Here is a 9960-nt window from a genome sequence, read left to right as displayed (position 1 = left end):
GGCCTATGTCACCTATATTACAAGGGGTAATAGTAAAAAAGTTTGTGCACATCCCAGGTCAAGGTGCAGAACAAGGGTAAATCATAAAGAAATGGAAAAAGGTTCGCACACTTGAAATCCTTTTTTTTTATTTTATTTTATTTTCTTTTCTTGAGCACAATTTAAAATCAATCAGTATGTTCCTGTAGTGAATCTGAAAACTTTATTTATTCTGTGCTCAAGAAAAGAAAAGAAAACGAAAAAGAAGGATTTCAAGTGTGCGAACCTTTTTCCATTTTTTACCTATATTACTGCACAAGGGACATTGTCCCCGTAGGTGCCTTGCGCAAGGGCACAATAGTGGAATCTGGGAATTGATCCTAAAACTTTCTGGCAACAGCACCTACGCCCTGCTCCTTAATCACTTGGGTGGGAAGAGTGGGGTGATAAGTGGGTTCAGACCTGTTCTCTCACTCACGGAGGTTCCACACAGAGGAAAAGTAAGCAGCATCAGCAAATGAAAGGGGCCTAGACGGGAAGAAGTGGTGATCAACTTACCAGCATTCAGAAATGATGCAATCAGGGTTCAGACATCGGTGCAGATATAATTCATCTATCCTCCCTGCTCATGTCTTCATGTCAAACTCCATATATGGCCCAGATTTGTGGAGTGTCACATATGTTTTGCATACACAATTAGATGTATTGTAAATGAAATCTTGTCTACATTCTACGCTAGTAGAATTTCTGAGTCTATTTGACTTGCATCTGGGCATGGAGTATCTGCGGCCTTCACTGCAAAAAACTGCTTGTCTAATACAATCTAACCAAGTGTTTTAATCTTATATCAAGACAAAAAAACTAGTTTGTATTGTTTTCAGTACACTTACCTAGTGCTTTCTTTTGATATAATTTGACTTAATTTAAGAAAAGTTTGTCTTATTTTAAGTCAATTCTTCCTGAAAAAAAGCAAAATTATCTGCCAGTGCAGTAAGTGAATTAAAACAAGCAAATTTATCTGCCAGTGCAGTAGGTCAATTTATCTTGATAAGACTCCTTAAAATAAGTCAAAGTCTTCCTAAATTAAGTGAAATTATCTTTTGAGAGAGCGCTAGGTAAGTATTTTCATACTTAAAACAATACCAAATAGATTATTTACCTTATTATAAGATAATTACACTTGGTTAGATTTTATTTTGGAAGCAGCTTGAACTGGCAAGACAAGGGGTGGCTAGGGTCAGCTGCAATGGATTGGGCCTTTTTTGCCACTCTGTTTGAGTAGATTTGGGAGAGAGTGGGGAAGTTGATGCCTGCAATCTTGCTACAAGTCTTGACGGTACTCTGTAGTCGTTTTTTGCTTTTTATGGATAGGGAACCACAAGCAGATAAAACAGAAGGTTAAAACAGACTCAATAAAACAGGAATAAAACATTCTCATAAAAGTGGTATCAATGTTAAAATTCCTCAATTTACGATAAAAGTACAAGCGCTGATGGGCCTTGGCACAAACAGCATCAGTCTGTGAATCAAAACATAGCTTGTTGTCAATTATTGTGCCAATTGGTACTTGTACTCTTGTACTGTCTCAACAAGTTGGCCATCAATGGTGGTGGGCGGAAGAGGGGGGCACTGCTTCCTAAAATCAATGACAAGTTCTTTGGTCTTGGAGACATTTATGTTTTAAAAAGAGCACTTGCACCAATCATTAAAATCCTTTACTACTGGTCCATGGTCAGTCACGTTTCCACCCAGAAGAGAGAAAATGACGTTCCCTCATATTGGCAACGGCATTCATTTGTGTATAAAACAAAAAGGAGAGGGGAGAGGACACATCCTTGGGGGGATAAAAGATTGCCAGATAAAACACTTAACCCTTTGGGATCTGGAGGTTAAAAAGTCAACTAACCAGGGCTATAAGCCCTGGGTTGATGTTCTGTGTCTTTAAAAGTCTGTCTGCTAAAATGTGTGGTTGAATGCAACTAAAAGCCGATGAAAAATCAACAAACAGGAGACGTGCAAATGTCTTTGCCCCTTCTAGGTGGTTAAAGACTGTATTGAGCAGGCTGCCTGTAGCATCCACACACACATTCAAATATAGTATGCTCGCCAACCATGAAACCTATATCAGCATGATCACATCTCAGTATGTTTGCACTGTCAGTGATGCATAATGGCCTGGTGCGTCTTTCCTACAGTCACTGTTGATCCATCATCACTCATCTTGATTAAGATTTTAATGGGGGCTTTCCTTTCAAAGTGCTGGAAGGGGCTGGATTCATTCACTTTGGCAATTCCCATCCGACCCTCAGGCACAGTGACTAAGCCGAACACGCCCATAATAACACACCTGTCTATTCCTAGAGTGTGCCGTGCTCGAGAGAATGCCTATAGTGAAATTAGTGATACTGATACAATTGTGACCCATCAGTGACACTGGTACATGACAACGCAGGGTGTGTTGTGTACGTGTGGTTTCTCAAGAGCGTTTGAAGTGGGCAGCTTAGTAACATGTTAAACTACTGTATGCTAATGGCCAAGGAAGAGTACATGGGCTTACTTCCGGTAAGTCGCCAGATTCAAAGAAGTACACTCATTGGAGGTGTTGCAGGACCGGCTTTTTTTTGTCTGTGTGTGTGTGTGTGTGTGTGTGTGTGTGTGTGATGGATGTCTGTGTTCCCCAGCTTTTAACTCCTCAAACAAATACAATAGTACAGTATGTCATGTGTGTGCGTGTGTGTGCGTGCATATTTGCATGCCTTGTACTGTATGTGCCCTGTATCCAGATTTTTGCAGACACACACACCTACACGTCTGCCCTGTGCTTAAGTTATTGTTCATCATTTGCTGATTGCTGAACAAGAGGGGGATTTCATCCAGCTGAATGATGACTCATGGCCAATCATCTATTGTCCGATCCAGCAAGGTGTTTCAAGTTGAGACTGCCCTGAGTAAACATTGCCTGGCCCTTTAATGTGGGAGCCCCGGCCGGAATAGAAATGTTTAGTCTTAGTTCAGTCTCAGGCTCACTCAAGAACCCTCAAGACAGGGCTCTGGCATATCTCCAATTCTCCATGACTCACTGCAAGTCCTCACCAACCGCTTCCAGCTCACTGTATTGCAGACATTGATTCAGCCAAAAATTGGCTTGGAATAGCGATTACCTCGGTGGAGTAGTATTCTGGAGGATTGGGAAAATTCCCGGTCATGTTCCATAATATCGATAATTGTATACATTTTTGGCTGCGCCCTCCAGCTGGGTAGGTGGTAGTGTAGTGGTTAAGGGAGCTGGGCAAGCATGCCGAATCCTGAAAGTTGTTGGTTTGATTGCCGGCTTCCACCGTTGTGCGCTTGAGCAAGGCACTTAACACTTAACCCCAAGTTGCTTCAGGGGAAATGTAACCCCTGTAATAAAGTTCACATACAGTATAAATCACTTATTGGGACAAAAAAAAGTATATTCTAATGTAACGGACTGTACAATCGCAGCCCCTTGGTCCCTCCTTACAGCCCCAATGTGGTAACAACTATGATGACTGACATACAGACCAAAGCCGTGGTGTACTGGTTAGGGCTTCGGGCTTGTAACTGGAGGGTTGCCGTTTCGATCCCCGACCAGTCCACCACGGCTGAAGTGCCCTTGAGCAAGGCACCTAACTCCTCACTGCTCCCCGAGCGCCGCTGGTTGGGCAGGCAGCTCACTGCTCTGGGTTAGTGTGTGATTCACCTCACTGTGTGTGTTCACTAAATCGGTTAAATTGGGTTAAATGCAGAGAAACGAATTTCCCTCACGGGATCAAAAAAGTATATATTCTATTCTATTCTATTCGATTTTAGATGAGCAACCATGACACGTTTTAAGTAACCCTGGATATCCCCCCTAAACTAGAAAAAACGCCATTTTGGGACATATTCCCATCAAAACACTCATCCCATATCGGAAAAAGCCACTGGAGCTTGAAATCTCCCAGCAACATTTAGTGTCTCACTCTGCCCTTGTTATGTAATATCTCTTTTGAACACAATCACTGAGTCATCTTCCTAAATCCCGACCTTTATAACACACATCGTAGGTGTTTGTTGGATTGTTTGAAAGGCATGTTCTGTCAAGCATTTTTTTTTACCAAACTGGAAAAACAGTGAGGATACAGACAAATGAACTCCAACACACCTATTCATTTTGGCCTTGTGCCATATGATAAAGCATTTCTATTCAACTTTTATGCCAGCATCAGTTAGTAGCATTTTGTTTGTCTCCTAAATCGCATAAGGTTCCAATCATGTATTCCTGCATATTATATTATATATTGTGATAAACACCTGTTTTCTAATAATATATGTGATACTCAGAGAGGTAAATGCACAGTTCATGTCATGAATGTGTGTCACAGTCCCATTGTTAAGTATATACTGTATGTAATTACTGGTGGTCAAGTATACTTCCCCTGGCAAGGAGTGTCCTTGTTTTTGTTTTCTGTTCTTTCATGAACCTGTGGCATGTGTTTATTGTTGAAGGCCAGCAGCCTGTAATATCATCACTCACTAGGTGCCTTGGCACTGATGAAAGCCTGTGTGCTCGGTTCAAAGCCTCAAAGGCATAATTGACAGAAGATATTATTTCCTCTCTTGCCTCTTTGAACTTCTTTCACATAAATAATCATATTCTCTCGCTCTCTCTCCCTCTCTCTGTCTCTCTCCCTCTATCTCACACACACACACACACACACACACTATATAACTTACATATTTTTACTAAACACAGTCTATTGTTTTATTCGTTTTTATCTTATCACTGTATTTTGCCTGTATTTTTCCCTGATTATTTCATTTAGCTCTCCTATGGGTCCCTCAGATATTATATTATGCACACATACACACACACACGCACACACACACACACACCTGCACACTGACACCTTATCACTCTACTCTCCTTCTCGTAAACCACTATATTAAATAGTGTTTGATGTATAAATCATTATCTAATCCTTAGAGCGATCGCTTTTATTGTGGTAAAGCGCTGTAGTGCTGTCTACTACTTCTGCATTACTTTTGGAGTGTTGCCATGCAGCCTTTTGATGTATTACAAATATATCATTTTGAAGACAACAGAGATACAGCTTGCATCTACTTAGGTAGCTGTTTATGCAAGTCATCACTTCTAACCTGTGTATAATATAGCATGTATACCTTCATAATTAAAAAAAAAAAAAAACAAGAAAGTAAACATAAATCTATTCAAGACAGCAAAACTGAACTGACTGATTGACTGAATTGACTGATTGATAGAGAAGAGACCACTGCACATTTTTCTGATGTCATCCTCTGTGATATTCCAATGAGCTGACATTGGGATTTTGTCACATTCAAAATTAAGAGACCACTGCAAGTTTGAATATGACCGGCAACTCATTTGAATATATGCAAATAGATAGACAGATACAGTAGATATAGACATCTATCTATTTAACATCCTCAAAAGCACATTTCTCTATATCTTCTGTTTGATTTCTAAATGGCTGTGGGAGGCTTTCTCAAAAAAAAAAAAAAATAGAGAGAGAGATGGGGAGAGAGAGAGAAAGAGAACGCAGCAGACAGACAGAAAGAGAAAGACAGAGACAGACGAGATTGAGACAGGCAGAGAGCGAAGAGAAAAGAACAAAAACAGGGTTTAAGTTTCAGACATTTAATCTGTCTAATCCACATAAAGCTGTGAAAAACGACTGGAACAGCAGAGGGGGCAGGAAAGCAAGACGGGCTAATTTGCCGTTCTCTAATTAAAGAGGGATGAGAGCGACGAAGACAAATACACCAGCGGCTCTAAAGCACACCACCGCTACGCCCGCCCCGCCCAGCCCAGTTCAGAGCAGGCCAACATTTCAAGTAGGTCTATGTCTGATTGATTACAAAAGAGTGTTATGTATGTGTCTGTGTGTGTGTGTGTATGTGTGTACGTGTGTGTGTGTGTGTGTGTGTGTGTGTGTGAGTGTGTGTGTGTGTGTGTGTGTGTGTACGTGCGCACCCATGAGTCTCCCAACTCATATTGTTCTTCTCTGGCCATGCTATGTGTCTGTGTGTGTGTGTGTGTGTGTGTGTGTGTGTGTGTGTGTGTGTGTGTGTGTGTGTGTGTGTGTGTGTGTGTGTGTGTGTGTGTGTATGTGCGCACCCATATTGTTCTTCTCGGGCCATGCTATGCAGATGGGTCAATAGGCGGGAGCTACAGGTGGAGACAGGATTAGCCAATGAGCTTACAGACGTGGCGGGACTGGACTGTCGCTGTAAGGGCTGGTCCAGAAAGAGAGAGCATGTCGTGTACAAACACCGGCACGAGACGCCACTGAGGCCGCCGTCTGAGGGCAAACACTCAAGCAATCTGTGCCAGACACACAAAGCACATTTGTACGCACACACATTGACACACTAACACACTAACACTCATACAACCAACATAAGCGAACATACACGTACTGTACAAGCGACAAGTGGTAACTACTATTATTGTTTTTCATTTTATTTTACTGTTTGTAAGATTGTTTGTCTTGTAGTCACGCACGGGTATGCTATTATAATATTGTCAAATGTTGTTATTATTATTATTATTATTATTATTATTATTATTATCATCATCATGTATAGTAAAGTTGATCAGTATATCAAATTCTGTAATAAATTGTATGTCCTTAGGAATAATACATTATTGTGCCAGTGTTACATAAGCATGAGCAACATTTCTTCTTTTCACTTTTTCACCTCTCTATGAGTACTTTTCCTTTAGTTTTACTAATGATTACTCATCTTACCTATGCACACCCTGTCACAAATGGAAAATTACATGCCTCATCAATATTTACAAAAGGATGGTTTCACCTAGTGACAAGGACAGCTACGGTACTACAACACAATGATATAATTACTTTCATCACTTTCCTTTTAGATGACTCATTTTTTTTTTTAATTCACTATGGAGTTTTATGCAACACTCTCACACACAGAAGTTTTATTCTAGCTATAGTGCTGAGAATCTAGGATAGACTTGTATTATTGTGAAGTATTGATTTTAGTATTGGAGACTTAGGGGGGGTTAGTGTGTGTGTGTGTGTGTGTGTGGGGGGGGGGGGGGTTGTTTTGAATCGACTGCACAAGTCTTACGCCATTGAAGAAGAGGGGGATTTAGTCAATTAGGGGGGTTGATTATGGTCCGAAAGCAGTGAAGAAACGGATTAAGCCCAGCGGAATTAGGTCAGGGCAGTGATGGAGAGAGGGAGGAGGAGAGGTTGAGGAGAGTGCGTCAGGAGGAGTGGAGAAGACCAGAAGAATTGAGGTCAGAGAAACAACCATACGTCAAGAGAGTGGTGGAACAATTAAAGAGGGAAGAGGGAAGAGGGAGTAGCTTTCGAGAAAAGGGTGACAGGCATCTGGGTACAGAGGAAATAGAAGCAGTGAGATATCAAGGAAAACAGGCTTAAGTTAAAACATGCAACCTACGTAAATATATGTCAATACTGGTACATGTCATACACTTATTTATGCACATATATATATACTCTATATGTGTATACATCCATATATGTAAATACTGCTGGTAACATGTCACGCACTTACTTGTATATATAAAAGCGATATATATATATATACTGTATATATATATATATATATATATATATATTTTTTTTTTTTTTTTTTTAAGTTTATTTGTATATTACTGTAAGTATGTTTAATCTTGTAAACATATTCTGCCAGCATTATAATACTAGTGAGGAATTTCCATGTGTGAGAGAGACAGATGCAGAAAAAGAGAGCGAATGTGCTGAGATGTCTATTTCAGAAACGGAGAGAGCAGGACAAGATTATTTTCTAGCACAGCACAGCACAGCAGGGGATCAGGTAAACTTCAGGTAAACTTCACCTGCCTTGCACTCTGGGCGTGTCTGTGTGTGGGTTTGTTCTGTCTAGACATCTCTGATTCAGCACAGGACATGATTCTATTTACACACACACACACCTTCTTCTCCACCGTCTGACCCGTTCACTTCTGCAACACCCCCCCCCCACACACACACAACCCCCCCCCCCCCCCCCCGCCCACGTCTTCTTACTTAATTAGCAGACACGTTTATTGATCCGCTGGATTTGGGGTGAAATCCTGCTTGTCTGACAGACGGATCTGTCCTCAAATCTTTGGCGGGTGGTCTGGGGTGGGGGGGCGGGGGGTGTTTTGTAGCTAACTGTCTGTCTGAGCCCACCTGCCCTCACATCCATAGAGGACCCCCCCGCCCCACACACACACACAAACACACACAACCAACCCACCCAACCAATGGACACACAATTCTTCCCCCCCATACACACACTTTAAAAACAAACAACACATGCCTGTGATAATTACAGACGCAACATTATGTTACATTGTACATCTTTAGTGGAAACATCCTGTTGCATGTCACAGGAACAGTGCATGGTTAGCGCGTTTGCTATACTTATCACTTTTCTTCAGATTAGTCACTGTTCATTAGCCACTGTACTGTGAAAGGAAATGAGCCAATCACACACTATAGTTTCAGGGTGACAGTTATATTAAATAGTTTTGCAGACACTTTCATGCAAAATGGACAAGACCGGTAGATTTCAACCCTTGCAATAGTGGGTCAGGAGAAGCAATGGTGGAACTGAGTCACTTAAACTTCAATAAACATAGGTGACACTAATACTGCAATAATAATCACTTTAAATGTAATATGATTCTTTTAAAAGGGCATGTTTGTGTTTGAAGGCAACTGTATGTCAGCTACTATGTGTATACTACGCATGCACTGTACTCAATGCGAGTAGCCATGCATAGTCTTAACCTCATTTTCACCTTTCACCTTGTTGGGCAGAAGAAAAAAAAAAGATTTCTCAGAAATAGCATGGGCCAAGAGTAAGGTTCCTCTTTCTTGAAAAAAAAAAGTGTAACTGGATCTTGTGGTGTACTCTTAATTTGGTTATTGCGCGAGATAAGGGACTTGTGTGTGTTTGTGTGTTCACAGACTGCTGCCGTAGCAACAAGATGATGATAATGACAAAGAACATGATGCATGACTGAAAACCACAATTTCGATACCGAAGAGATTGTTATTGTTGCATGTGTACACATGGCCTTGCCCTTGTGGAAGGCAGAAGTGAAGTGAATAATGCCCATCTCTCTTCAACCAGTTGATGACTAGCAGAGAGACTGCTGCTTGTTGTTGTTTCAAAAAGCTGTTATTGGACGTGTGTGGGTTTGTGCAGATGTTAAGAGCAAGGGACTTTTCATCACAACGTAGTGCTTTGAGTTAGTGCTTTGTCATTCCAAGTATGTCTGCACAATTCTCCCTTCTGGGTTAGAGAAATTGGAGCTCTTTGCATCTCTCTGTGCACACCACTGCTGATATATTTTGTTGTTATAAAAACAGATTTGTTCCGACATTTGTTTTCTAGACGCTTTCTAACCATAAGTGTGCAGACATGGCTTTGCATTGTATCAAAGGCCTGAGTTATGAGCTGTCTGCATCTTCCTGTGAGTCCCCGCAATAGACAGAGGTGTGAATTTTGTGTATTTTTCACACGTTGACATGACGGACTCGCCACTGCAAGGCAAGAGTGTCTGTGAGGAAAGTGTTAGCTCTCACTCCCACGCCCTCCCCTAACAGGCACAGGCGCTCGGGCTGTTATTTTTGTTCACTGGAGATGTGCAACCGCATTGTACACAAGTGTTGACCAACCTAATCGCCATGGTGTTGCAACATTTGCCAATGAGAAATTTCACTTTTTTGTGCCTTTCTGTTAGCTCTTCCATGAACAAAGGACTGAAATCAAGTGAACTTTATTTCTGAACACAATGGCCATCATCAGCGGTCCAATATGTCCGAAAACCTCAAGTCAACAACGGTGTAGTAAGCACTCATGTGATGTGGGACTTTTGGGACTTTTTTTTCTCGCAGCAAACAACACCACATGTCTCCCTTG

Source organism: Sardina pilchardus, chromosome 24 (assembly GCF_963854185.1).
Source record: "Sardina pilchardus chromosome 24, fSarPil1.1, whole genome shotgun sequence".
Taxonomy (NCBI): domain Eukaryota; kingdom Metazoa; phylum Chordata; class Actinopteri; order Clupeiformes; family Clupeidae; genus Sardina; species Sardina pilchardus.
This window is presented reverse-complemented; position numbering follows the sequence as displayed.